General features: G+C 32.2%; 1 protein-coding gene across 2 annotated transcripts in view; it reads right to left on the reverse strand.

Moving 5' to 3' along the window:
- The window catches only part of LOC114331696 (DNA N6-methyl adenine demethylase), a 189,027-nt gene extending 175,680 nt beyond the window's left edge, over positions 1–13,347 (reverse strand). For both annotated transcript variants that reach the window (XM_050662575.1, XM_050662573.1), the window contains exon 1: positions 13,257–13,347. The gene's annotated coding sequence lies outside the window, so the exon portion shown is untranslated. The remainder of the gene's footprint in view (positions 1–13,256) is intronic.
- Between the last annotated feature and the right edge of the window lie 1,753 nt (positions 13,348–15,100).

The following is a 15,100-nucleotide window of genomic DNA, read 5'->3' on the forward strand; positions in this document are numbered from 1 at the left end:
ATAGCCCTATTCTTTAAGAATATCGCTGTAATAATATTGTTGCTAGACAGGAAAATGGTCGTTGTATACCGGGTGTACCAATCAAACTGTTTTCTCTCATAGTTTGCGTGACCCTGTGGATTCTAACGTTTATAAAATACTGAAATGCAACTCAACTATAGCCTCATGTGTTCGTAACATTTTGTTTTTTGATTCATTCGCTTATGATTTGTTACATTCGTTGGATTATAAAAAAGTTAGGTACTTTAACAACTAGCTTTTTGATTCGTCAATACAGAGTGTTTTTAAATAAGTACGGCAAACTTTAAGGAGCAATTCTGCGTGAAAAAATAATGACAGGTTGCTTTATAAACGTTGTCCGCAAATGCTTCGTCTCCGAGATAGGGGGTGTTTAATTTTTTTTACAAACCGACGATTTATTTATTATTCTAAAACCGGTTAAGATATGCAAATGAAATTTAGTGGGTTTTAAGAGGTAGTTATTGTTCATTTTTTGAGATATAATTAAGAACTATATGTTCACTATTGGCGCACATGTCATATAACCCGTATGCGCGCCAATAGTGAATATTAAATTCCTAATTGTATATCAAAAAATGCACAATAACCATCTCTTAAAACCCACTAAATTTCATTTGCATGTCTCAACCGGTTTTAGAGCAATATATAAATCGTCATTTTGTAAGAAATAGCTATTTGTATAACAAGGGAGGAAAGTGCTACTTTTCCTCCCGAGAATGAAGTTTACTGCCCGACGCGTAGCGGAGGGCAGTAATCATTCAAGGGAGGAAAAGGCACTTTACTCCCATGTTATACATATGGTTTTTCCACCTTCCTCAAATAACAAGTCATTTCTTCATTTCTACTTAATTTATTTACGTAACTAACCAACAAAATTTATTAGAACTAAAACAAACAAGTAGGTACAATATAACTGTCAACTGTCAAATATAAGTCAAACTATTAATGTAAACATTGTTAAATCAAAATAAAAATATACTGTTTTTTACCATTCTACAAAATACAGGGTGTTTTATAAATAAACGTTAAAATGTATAGATACTTACGTAATAGAAAATTGATATTGCACAGGGCGTCCATAAGTTGTATTTCATGAATGAAATACCATGACGTCACTTTTACTTTTCCTCCCTAGGGAGGAAAAATTTTTTCCTCCCTAGGGAGGAAAAGTACAACTTTGCTCCCTAAAATCAGGTCCGGAAAAGTATACTTTCGGTAGAGGTAGGTGGAAAAATAAATTTTAACACACCCTATCTCGTTACCGAAGCATTTGCGGACATACTTTTATAAAGCAACCTGTTATTATTTTTTAATGCAGAATTACCCCTAAAAAAATTGCCATATTTATTTAATAACACCCTGTATTGATGAAAAACAAGGCTAGTTGTTGAAGAACCTAACTTTTTTATTATCCAACATAAGCGAATGAGTCAAACAATAAAATGTTAAGAAAACAGAAAAAAATGATAGTTTGATTGGTACACCCGGTATACAATGACAATTTACCTGTCTAGTCACAATATTATTATAGCAATATTGTTAAAGAATATACAGTATATTAAAAAATCACTTAAATCGGACTAGAGGTTTAGAAAATTCGAGATATCAAAAATGTCCCATTTTTAAAGTGGTGCGCTAATTTCTTTAGAAGTATAGAAGAACGTTCTGAAGAACAGAATAACTTTATATGATCAATAATTAGGAGACATACTGAGTGATACGCCATCATGTAATCATAGGAGGTGGTTTTAATGCACATATGGGACAATCCAAGACAGAAGATGAAGCTGGAGATGAAATGCTTGAATTATTGACATCATTTATGGCGATTTTAATACATTCTTTCAAAATACAGAAACTTAACTTATCTTATTACTTACAAACGTGGACAAAATCACTCTCAAACAGATTATTTCATGACAAAATAGTTATTTTCCTAAAGAGTGCAGAAAGTCATACTTTTCCGCACGCGACTGCAGTTTGCCGAACGACGCGAAGCGGGAGTTCGGCAAGCAGTTGAGTGCGGAAAAGAGACTTTCTGCAAGAGTTAGGAACAATATTTTTTCTAAGAGTCTTTAAAAAATTACCAAATCTTAACCAATTAATTTAATTAATATGATTATTTTTTAATGATTTTAACTTCCAATCGTATAGCAAGAAATTTGATCACGTGTTTAATTCTGTCCAATCAGATTGTCACTATAATCGGAGAATACAGTAAGCGAATGGGATTAGAGATTAATACCAAAAAGACCAAATTCATGATCATCTCCAGAAACTTGGATGCATTTGAAAACTCCACCATAACACTGAATACTAAGTCCATTGAGAGAGTGAGCAAATTCAAATACCTAGGAACGTGGCTTTTTGAAGACTGGGCATCGGACAGGGAAGTAAAATGTCGCATTGAGCAAGCTCGACAAGATTTCGTAAAATTCAGGAAGGTACTGACCTGCTCAGAGTTCGACCTTACACTGAGACTAAGGTTTACTAAATGCTACGTGTGGTCGGTGCTCCTATATGGCATAGAAGGCTGGACACTCAAAACGAGGGATATAAACAGATTAGAAGCCTTCGAAATGTGGCTTTATCGCCGTATCCTAAAGATACCATGGACGGCGAAGTCACAAATGTGGATGTCCTTAAAAGAATCAACCAAGAACGTCAGCTTTTCGAAAACATCAAGAAAAGAAAAACGGCGTATTTGGGTCACATCATGCGAAACGAAAAATACCAGTTCCTTCAACTTATAATCCAGGGTAAAATTGAAGGCAAGAGAGGAATAGGACGCAAGAAAATGTCCTGGCTCCGAAACATAAGGCAATGGACAGGGATTAACGACATACAATATCTGATACACATTGCAAGAAACAGAGAGTTAATGGAAAATGTGATCGCCAACATCCATTAGTGGATTTGCATTTGAAGAAGAAGAATCAGATTAAAATTATACTGAGAATTATCTACTGTAGTCCAGGAACCGAAGCATTTCACCTCGCAATTTTTACAGAATGGATCGATTTGCTTAAAAATTTGAGAATAAGTAGTGGATAGTTCAAGGATCAAAATCTATATGATGCCGAAAGGCGCTTTTACCATGGGGTCGGTTGCCACCCCATCTTAGGGGTGGAAATTTTTTATTATATTTTGACTGCAAAAGTTGATAAAAACATTCATTCTAAGCAAAAAATGTTCTATACATTTTTTTGATAAAATTAATACTTTTCGATTTATTCGCTATCGAAAGTGTTAGTTTTATATAGAAGAAATCAATGTTTTTCGATATATACTCATTTACCATTCACTCAATTTTTGCCGTAGAAAAATTTTTTTCAAACCAAGTTCTTGGGAATTAAATAACCTACAATTTCGTATAAAAACATTTTTTGGTATATCTGATGCTAATCTTTCTATTTTGAAGAAAATGGCATTTTTTGCCAAACTACAAAAAGTCGTTATTCACTTTTAACTCTAGTTTTTTAAAAACTAATCATTCTAAGCCAGTCAAACTTTTAAAATCTATTAATAATACATAAATAAAGAAGAATTAATAAGGCCAATGACTAAAAGCAAAGCTAACTTACATTATTATGCTTCCAATTGGATTTCTTTTTTTTTTTAATTTTTGAATTTTTTTGATTTTTTACCGTAACCTTTTTAATTTTTATCTTAGAAAGTTTGTTAAAAAATAATTTTGTAGGTTTTTACAAGATCTATAAGACTATTAATATCAAATCCTTTTAAAATCCTCAGTCGCAAAAAGTGGTGACTTTGAAAGGGTTGGTAAAGGTGATTTTTGCATGTTATTACAAGCTTTAATTGTCAATAGCTCACTCAATTTTTACCGTAGAGACATTTTTTGCAAACTATGTTTTTGGGAATTAAATAAGCTACAATTTTATATTTAAATATTTTTTTGTATCTCTGATGATAATCTTTCTATTCTGAAGAAAAGGGAATTTTTTACTAAACTTCAAAAATTCGATATTTGCTTTTGACTCCATTTTTTTAAAAACTAATCATTCTAAACCAGTTAAACACTTCTAGAACCTATTAATAACACATAAAGTAAAGAAGACGAAATAAGGTCAATGACTAATTTTAATCAGGGTGGTGATTAGGGGTTTGCTTTCGATCACTTTTTCGCTGAAAAATATAGGGTCTGACATTCTTTTCATTATAAGCCACCTAAATTTTGAGCTAAAGACTTTTTTTTATTTCTGAAGATAGATATTTTTAAATACTTCAAATTAGTTTAAACAAGTAATCCTCGAAAAATGCATAGTTTTCCCGTCTTTTGACTTTGAAACTACAATATTTAGCATTTGCCGAAGAAGACCTAACATATAATAAAGTATAGCTCGATTACTATTGGTCTTAAAGAAAATTTAAAAAAATGGTTTTGTAGATTTTTTTAAAAGGTACATTTTTGTTAAGCAAAGGTGTTTTGATAAAACAAAAACTTTTTGAGTTGTTTGCAGAAAACTGATTAAAAACATTAATTTTTTTAATATAAAACTAACACATTCGATAGCGAATAAATAGAAAACTATTAATTTTATCAAAAAAATGTATAGAACATTTTTTGCTTAGAATGAATGTTTTTACCAACTTTTGCGGTCAAAATATAATAAAAAATTTCCACCCCCGAGATGGGGTGGCAACCACCCCCATGGTAAAAGCGCCCTTCGGCATCATATAGATTTTGATCCTTGGACTATCCACTACTATCAAATTTTCGAGCAAATCGATCTATTCTGTAAAAATTGGGAGGTTTTCTCCTATTTTAAGCTTCATTACTTGGACTACTGTAGAAAATTACCGATAGAATTTTTTAAGTAGATTGTTTCTGTTTAATGGCAACCAGTTTACTAGTTTTGACAACTGTCACATTTAAGAAAATATCCATAATATACGTATTAAAAAATAATCTTACGAATATCGAATAACGACAGTAAGAATAAATAAGAAAATAATGCTTCATTTTTACTCAAATTTGGCCCTGCTCGAGCCCTGCGGGCTCTCGTGTCTATTGCCAGACAACAAATTTTCGAAAAACTGTCGCATTATTTTCAATGTATTCTCACTCTCTTGTGATATTATACCCGAAAATACATACACAAATTAATTCTTTGACAAGCTTGTCAAAACCAAACTTTCAGGTGCCTGCAGGATAATTGGTTAGCATGACGACGATCTTGGTTTCCATGACGACGATTCAAAACCACTGTTATTGTCTACTGATTTGACTTTCGAATATTATGTCAAAATAATTTTATTTCAATTGTCAGTAGTAATTGCGCAAGAGCTCTAAAATTCTATATTAATTTTAGAGATCGAGTGCAATTTGTTGCGTTTATTGCATGAATAAAACTGTTCAAAACAAAAATTTTATTGTAATTTATTTATGTAAGTACAAAATTAGTACAATTAAACACACAGTTGTTATAAATATTTGGCGGTTGAAAGTCATCACTTTTATAATTTTTAAAACATTAATTGTCATTAATGTCACTGAGTGTATTTTTTCGTAGCAACGAAGGGCATCTGACGTAATATACTTGACGAGGGGAAATTATCAAAAATTATCGTATATAATATCACAAGAGAGAAAATTTTGCCGGCAATATTTTCGACTGGTATGAAAGTTTGTTGCCTGGCAATTTTTGCGAATTAAATTTTGACTTAAATCACGAGACGTCAGTCGAGTGATTTTGTCAAAATTTCATAAGCGAAAATTACCAAAAGGCAACGAACTTGAATGAAACCAGGAGAAAATTTTGCCGCTAAAAATTTTCTCTCGAATGATATTTGACAAGACTATTTCACGAGACAATTAATGCACCATATCAATGAAATATAATCTTTATTTATTTGTTATTACCAGACACTTTCGTGAAGGATCTGTCATAATTTTGTCGCTGAGAAATCACGTCGCTAAGGAGTTTTGTCAGTAGAAAACGATGCGTTGCTATGCCGTTTTATCAGTTAAAAACAGTCTAGTGAAATAGTCGGTTATAATATCACAAGAGAGTGAGAATAAATAATTGAAAATAATGCGACAGTTGTTCGAAAATTTGTTGTCTGGCAATAGACACGAAAGCCCGCAGGGCTCGAGTGGCTATTTCCAAATGACATCAAATTTGAGTAAAAATGAAGCATTATTTTCTTATTTATTCTTACTGTCGTGTGATATTCGTAAGATTATTTTTTAATACGTATATTATAGATATTTTCTTAAATATGACAGTTGTCAAAACAGTAGATAATTCTCAGTATAATTTTAATCTAATTGGACAGAATTAAACACGTGATCAAATATCTTACTATACGATTGAAAGTTAAAATCATTAAAAAATAATCAGTTTAATTTAGATTTCTGTAGCTTTCTATTGGTCAGAATCTCCTATGAATGAAATAATCGCGTTAATTTCATTAAAACATGAATACAATAAGATACATTTGAAATAAATTAGTAAATAATATCTAAATATTAGTTTATTGCATGTATTATAATTATTTTAAGACCATATTAAAATATCTAAATTCAGTACGGAAAAGTAATGCGGAAAAGTGGTGCGGAAAAGTAAAACTTTCTAAACTAAATCGCGTGCGCGAAAGTAGACATTTTTGCATGCTCGTAGAAAAAAGAAGATTGCATTAAAGTGAGGACTGCAATTACACTTCTATTAAATCATTTTTACAACTTTGCTCTACGTATCTGAAGCCTGTGGACATTACAGTAATTAGAAATTGGAAGCTTTTGAGCGTTGGTGTTATCGAAGAATGCTACGAATATCATATCATTTGTAGAATATCATTTGTAGACAAGATTAGCAATATTGAAGTCCTTGGTAGGGTTCATAAGAGGGAAAAAATTATACAGACAATTAAGAGGAGGAAGCTTGAATATTTCGGTCATAAAGTACGAGGGCCTCGTTATAATCTGACGCGTTTGATAATGGAGTGAGCTCCAACCAACTATTTAGAGCTGTTGTACCTAAGTAAAATACGAATTATCATGTTGATATCCAACCTGTGATAGAAGATGTAGCCTTAGGAACAAGAGGACTGCAAGGAAATTGTGAGACAGTAAGCCAACAACACAAGTTGCTTATGCTGGATATCGAAGCAAAACTAAACTAAAGTATCGGAGAGGACCACAAAAATTCAAGTGGAGGATTATAAAAGATGGAAAGAAGGTCTATGCATAACAAAAATACATAGTACAATCAAAGTGTTGTAACATGAAAGGAAGTCCTAATACAATTTGAAGGAAGACGGCCAGTATTATTAGAGAGACTGCCATTAAAATAACTGGAAAAACGTCAGGAAAGAAGGGTGAGTGTAAAGAAACCTGGTGGTGGTCAAACGTAGTTCAAGAAAAATAAAAGAGAGGAAAGAAAATTATGTAAATAGTGGCAAGAAAATAGATCGGACACATATCTTTAAAACTATACGGTAGCCGAAAAAGGAGCGAAAGTAGCAGTGAAAAGCTAGAACAGAATTTTATACAAATCTATACTTCATATAAGGGAACGAGAAAAAAAGATATATAAAATAGCCAAATATAGAGCAAATAAAGCAACAGAGTTTAAACAAATGAGATATATCGGAGATGAAAATGATCAACATCAACGGGAAATTAACAGTGGATCTATTCATCAACTTTAAACAAGCTTTTGACAGAGTAAAACGAAAAGAAATATACAAGGCACTAGGTGAAACTGGAATTAGTGAAAAATTAATAAAAATGCCAAAAGAGACACTCAGAGAAACAGAGAATATGGTTAAAATAATTGGAAAATATATAATAACAGATATGTTTAAGGTCAGTGAAAGGATGGGACAAGGAGGTTCACTGTCATGATTGTTGTTTAGTATCCTTTTTGAAATTGTCAGCAAAGAACCAAAGAAGCCAAAATTAACAGGACAGGATGTGTATATCAACGAAGGCACCAATGATTGGCATTCGCTGATGACATAGCACGGATAGAAAGAAGTAAACAAGAAATAAAAAAATACTAATAAGGCTAGAAGCGACAACGAGAAAGAAAGAGATATACAAAAACGAAGAAAAGACTAATTACATATATGGAATGGACAGATCGAAACGTCATATAAGGACAATACTTGACAATAATCACAGAAGCAAAAATATATAAATTCGAAGAAGTACAAAGATTCTAATACCTAGAAGCGATATTCACTAGGAGACCAAATATGAAAGAAGAGATCCAAGCGAGAATTATGGCTGGTAATCAACTATAAACAACTTATTAAAAAATAAGAATATATCTAGATGGACTAATATAAAAATAATAAGACAGTGATAAGACTTATAGTATTAATATATGCCAGTAAAAAATGGACGATGAACAAGTCATACTGGAAAGTCTTCAGGAAAATATTTGGAGCAAAGCTATGAAACGGAATGTGGGCAAAAAACCAAATGTCGAACTAGGGAGGATAATATAGTGGAGATCATAAAATCACAGAGGCTGGGACAGATCCAAAGCATGCCAAACACGAGACTTCTCAAAATAATACTAACGAGAGGAAAAGGGGGAAAGAAGAAGAAAGGTAGATCGCAAACCAGGCGGAAGAAAGATGTTGAAAGAGACATAGAAGAACTTAAAATCACAAATTGGAAAAATAAAGCAGCAAGCAGGAGAGACAGGAAAAGAATAGTAAACCACGCCAAGGGCTTTCTAGGCCTGGAGAGCTGAATTATATCATCTAAGTCTTTGTTCCACTAATATTGTGTAAACTTTCAATATAAACAATTATTAAAGAAGCAAAAAACGTCGACCTAACCTGGACAGAAGTCAGAGAAAAAGCATAAGTTCAGCAAAAATGGAGAATGACAGCAGATGCCCTATGTTTCAGTTGGAACGAAGAGGATAAGTAAGTAAATATTGTTACTAGTACTTATTTGTTTTCTTTGATTTTTTCTTACTCTATTGTTTATCACCTGCCTAAGTATTTTTTCCACTAATATTGTGTCAACTTTCCAAAAAGTCCAATATATTGTTGTAGAATGGTTTTTTGGAAAAATTCAGAAAATAAATTTATATCTTGGACCACAAGATCATAGATTTTCTTCACCCTGTATATGACCAAAAATTGTATAGAGTCTAATTTAGTTAATAAACGATGCTTTTTCGGGGAAGGTGAAATCGTTAATGTGGTTTTCGTTAATGGGTTTTTTGAAAGGATTTACAGACAATGGTTCGAAAATATTGGAAAGTGCATGTATTTCGTTTTGTGAACATCAATAGGATTTTTGTAAATAATTCGTAGAAGGTTTAACCGACAAACAAATTTTATTGAGTTTAGAATGTAAGGCCTTTTGTTTAGTTTTTTAAAAAAAACGATTGTAATTTGATGTCTCTTAGAATTTTAACAAAATGGAAAGTTGGATACAAATTAAGTTGGTTTCTTAGGAAAGGAAAGTATTAATGTTTTCGGTAGATAAAGATGGATGGAAGGGATGAGAATGTGGAGTCGGAATTTCAGAGAGAAAAGATAGACACTGTGTGATGAATCTCGGGAGAGAGCAGTCCAGTTTTTGAAAAGTGAAAAGTCAATGTAAAGTGGTGAAATTGGCCTTTGCGAGCAGAATCAAGTTGAAACGAAATTGTTGACCGGTTGAGAAGTAAAATTTTCCTGTGTCCGAGGAAGATTCCTTTGTTCTGTCTAGAACGGGTAGCTGATTGGTACATATCTATTTGCACAAGATATCGAGCAAGGAGAAAACTGAGTGGAGAAATCGAGTGAGTCTTGGTTTTGTTTGTATTTTGAAGCAGTTTGGACGAGAGGGACCTTTTCGCAACATCAAAAGAGTACGTGTGGGAGAATCAAGGACAACGCAATCTGGGAAAAGAAGGATTGAAGAAACAAAAAGGTTAGTCAAATCATTTGTCGAAACGGAGAGAGCTTGTTTATATCCACACCATATATGCTCATTTTTTTGTATTGAACAGTTCTATAACTCAGTTAGTCATCCCAATTTTAAGTAATCAATTCAAAAGAAGAAAAGTAAATTTTATTAAATTTAGTATGAATAAACAATAATTTATTTAAATAATTTTATTTTAAACAAGGAGACGTCAGAATTATTTATTAAGTAAGAAATTGTTTTATTTGCAAGTAAGAAATTTGCAACAAATTTAGATTTTAGTATTTTTTTTCAATTCTTATTTATACAGCATATTGGATACATAAATAATAGATTACATTTTTATATGATATTAAATGTGTTTAATTTCCCTGTTTGATCCTGGAAGGAGTAAGCAACTAGAGATACTAGAAGCCACAGATCAAAGGTATTGCATCGAATACAAAATTAGCCCTGAGAATAAAGTTTATTAGAACATTTAATTTGAATTTGGTTTTGTTTTTATATAGGCAGAAATTAAAATAATTAAGTAATTAATTAAATTAAGAATTTGCTAATCAATCTAATAAAAGAGATAAAGTAGAGCATAACAATATCTTAAGAAAACTCCAGGAGCTTCTAGATGTACTCTATACGAGAGTGACGATTTGGCAACGCTGCACTGAACTTACTTTCTCTTTCTATTCCTCAATTCTTGCGCAAAATTTTCAGCAGTGACTGTACATTGAGCGTTACTTCGTTCGGTGTGATTCACTATCAAGAAAATCGATAATTAAAAAACATTTGTAAGGATAGATGGTCCCCAAGAACTCGCTATCTCTGTCCTCACGGGAGAGCTCAAAAAGATCGCACTGAGAATGAATCGAGAATATCTAAAATACGTCAAGTCTTTTATGCAAAAAAGACAATTAGTTTGTCCATAAGATTTGAATAATATTTTGATAACCTATAAAACTTATCTATATGTACCTAAAATTGGGAACTGTATACTGTATTAGAAGTAAATAGAGAGTTATCAAGTAACTCTAGGAGAATACGGTAACGCTATTTTCCTGTATACTTTACATGTTATTTATAACGTTACCGTATTCTCATAGAGTTACTTGATAACTCTCTAATAAGCGGGTTATAAAAAGATTCAGAAGATTTGTGAATTACTTACTTACACCTTATTTTTTTATATATTTTAGCAAAAGTCCATAGATCGAAAATACAATAGAATCGACTGATTTGTTTTTTTTATTTATAATTTCTACTGATAAATCTATACTACGACTATACTAAAATCAAAATAAAGATGCACTAGAAATAAACAAACCAATCATGACTTACAATGTACAAAACTTTGTAAATCATGATTTGGGATTTACAATGTACCTATATACATTGTAAATCATGATTGGGGAGTGCTCCTTGCCTCTTCGTAACATTCAACGTGTCTTGGTTTGTTTATTTCTAGTGCATCTTTATTGTGATTGTAGTGTAGGACTAGATGGTATATACAAAAGAACAAGAAGTTTACAACTAAATACTTCACAAAACAACGAGATACAACTTATAATTATTGTAGCTCAATTATAAACTGTCATCTCTACTAAAGTTTTTTGTCAGAATCATGAAACAACTCAAAATTGATCAAAATATGCAAAATAAATTAGAGAGAATTTTAAAAAATCTACGTAAATTTATAAATTAAGCTCAGCTCTGTTCGACATTATACTTTGAAGATTCGGAACAAATATTCAATGTAGTTTTATATGAAATTTACAAATATCACGATAGTCACATTACTATTGTGATTGATAAAACAAGGAAGACAAATTAGAAAGAAATAGGTGGTAAGTCTTCGTTTTTTGAAACGAAGATAGTAGGAGAACAAAGGTGACTGAAGTCATCGAAAGGATAGCCAGACTAAAGTGAAGATGGGCAGGGCACATAGCCAGAATGACAGATGGGCAATGGACAAAGAGAAAGAGGGAGCCCAAGAGAAGACAAGAGAAGCGTCGGTCGACCGCCTACAAGATGGACTGATGATTTAAGAAGGCTAAATAAAAAATTGGTTGAGGGCGACGTAGAATAGACGGGGTTAGAAACAAGAGCAGAAGGCCTATATTTAGCAGTAGACATTTGAGGTTGTATGATGAGGTTGTTAAGTCAATGAAAAGCTTTCTATTTTCCATTCAAAAACTCATCTACAAACAACAAAAAGAATGAGATCTAAGACGAAGAATTTACTAGGATTAAAAATACGTTACACGAAATAAATGAAAAGAGGAATACAAGACATTAGTGGAAATAAACAGATAAACGATTTCTGGATAGGAATTGCCTTGGCAACAGACCTGGTGATAAAAAGGCAACAAATAGTGTCCACGAGCATCATGGAAGATAAATTAAAGTAATACAAAACCAATGACAGACACCGGCGAGAGGGATTTTAGAAAACCCGAGAAAATTTAGCGTTAGGGTAAGCTGAAACAGAAGCGAGAATAAACAGGGACGAAAACAAGGGACAAAATTTATAGAAAATCAAACTAAATTGTGTAAAAAGTTACCCTCAATAACGTTATAAGTACCTACGTAGTTACCATAATATAACTAATGTGTCTAATAGATTTGATTGATCCTGAAGACATATAGGTGAAGCCATTGAAAAGAAAGTGAAAAATACAAAGGATAAAATGGCCGTGCGGAGGGAAAAGAGCAATGCAAGAAAATTTGGGTATATAATAAAAGAGAGAGATAGAAAGACTTACTATAATTATTATGGAAACAAGAAAAGAAGAAACCACCATAACTGTTTTATAACGAATTATCGTGGAAGTCGTAATTGAAAAACGGTGAAAATATATAAAAGATGAGGAGAAAAACAAGAGCAAATACAATATAATACTTCTTGAAATAAATGTGAATGCCAAGTGTGGCATCAAAACAATGTTATTCTAAGAGTTTTGTTGATGGTATGGCAGCTTATATTACAAGAAATGTTTTGCTATAAGTAATCAAAGCTGTCAAAAAAGTGAAGATGTAAATAATGAGTGAGCTGAAACTGATGCAACCAAATAGCGACGTTTTGTCTTAGGATTAAAAAAGGTAATGTCGAAAATGAGTGAGAATAACTACAAACAGCGACAGCTGGATGCATTTCCTGATACATACATAATTACAGGAACAGTTGTTATTCAAAAACAATAGCTTATTCGTTATTTTCCGCAGTTTAAACCGACCAAAAATTACCAGAGACCGCTCAGATGTAAAAAATAACAGCACTATCACTGATCTTCACCCTGAATATTGTGTTATAATAAATAAAAGATGGATAAAAGGCACTAACCATGTGTAAATAAAAAAACCGTGCACGCACACACACACTACCGATACGCACTTTGAATTGAACTGGCACGTCTCTCCTCACGATACATTTTTCGAAGCTTTTGGTCTCGCGCCGCGTTTCACATCTGTCGTGCTTTTCGACCAATGACAGCGCGGCTGGCTCGGCGAGAAGAACCGGCGATGTTCGAAGCGTAAGCTCGAGTTTGGCGAGAGCTTTTTTTCACGGCGTGCTTTGTGTTTTTCGCATAATATAAACGAGCGTATAAAAGCGGCTGAAACTTTCACTGGACGCTGGCCTAGACGGTAAACGCTAGGAAATACCTATTTGTCATAGGACACCAATTAGTCCAGAGAAATAAGGTTTTTGTCAGGGCACTTGAGCAGTCAGGTTGCAAATGGATTTTTTGGGTACTGTATACCTAATACATTATAAATACAAAAATGCCCGTCACAGTTCGGACGAGAAACTTAGTTATTAACAAATAACGGTCAAATATGGCAGTTTTTTCGTTTAAATCGCTACAGGTAAAAATAGGGTAATTAAATATCTTATTTATAATATTATTCTTTTTGTAGATGAGCCAAGGTTTAAAATGGCACTTTTTGAATTTTGGTCAGATCCTTTTTTGTTTCGGAAAGTGCAAAATAAGACTAAAATTTCAAAAATAAAAAGTGTGCTATAACTTTTGCGAAAATGGCCTTAAGACTTTCATATTGCACGAAAAATTGAGTCAAATATTCCATACAATGCACAAAATTTTTTAAGACGATTCGTTAATTAGTTTAAATTTTATTCAATTTGTTTATCGCAAAGAGCTTTTTTTTCGCAATGTTATTGTTCAGAAAATAATAATGACATAGCAATTCTGTGGAAACCACATGCAAGAATAATAGTTATATTTTTAAAGTATTGAAAAAAAATCATTAAAAAGTCGTTTTTATCACTCCGAAAAAAGTTTAGTAAAATAGAGTCATTTTCGGCTTCTAAACAATTTGAATAACTTTGTTAATATTGACTATAGAGTAAATCCCCTTTGGGATTTCAAAAGCTGGTATTTTTATACGAATTTTCAGAAAAAAAACTTTTTGCCTAGATTAATTAGGTTCAAAGTTAGTCACTTTTATTATTTAATTCGCAGTTACTTCTATATATAGTATTTTTACTACAAAAGCGATATTACGTAGGTCAAAATTTTTGACGTAAGAGAACTGTCAAAACATTAGAATGTGACTTTTCATTATTGCCATGATTATTATAAACATGGCAATAATGAAAAGTCACATTCTAATGTTTTGACAGTTCTCTTACGTCAAAAATTTTGACCTACGTAATATCGCTTTTGTAGTAAAAATACTATACATCAAATTCTCCTGTAACAGTGTTAGTTACCATACTACTCCGAAACGGCTTTGCCGATTTTTATAAAATTTTACACGTTTATCCTGTAGGACGTTGAAGAGGTTTTAATCTATTTTTTATACCCATAAGTTATAAGGGGGGTTGCCCCCCTGACATTTTTTTTATTTTTTTGGACAAAATTATCTACCTTAATTTTATATGATGTAGAAATAAAAAATACATACAACCCATAATTTTCACACTTCTATCACCAACTCCTATTTGTTAATAGCCATCTTTATATTTACATCTATAAAATTCTCCTGTCACAGTGTTAGTTTCCATACTCCTCCGAGACCGCTTGACCGATTTTTATGAAATTATATATGTGTATTTGGCAGGTCTTAGAATCGGTCGTAATCTATTTTTTATATTCCTGAGTGATAAGGGGAGTTCCCCCTAACATTTTGTAATGTTAGGTGGGGTTGTGTGTACATAACGTACTC

This window comes from Diabrotica virgifera, chromosome 9 (genome assembly GCF_917563875.1).
Source record: "Diabrotica virgifera virgifera chromosome 9, PGI_DIABVI_V3a".
NCBI lineage: Eukaryota > Metazoa > Arthropoda > Insecta > Coleoptera > Chrysomelidae > Diabrotica > Diabrotica virgifera.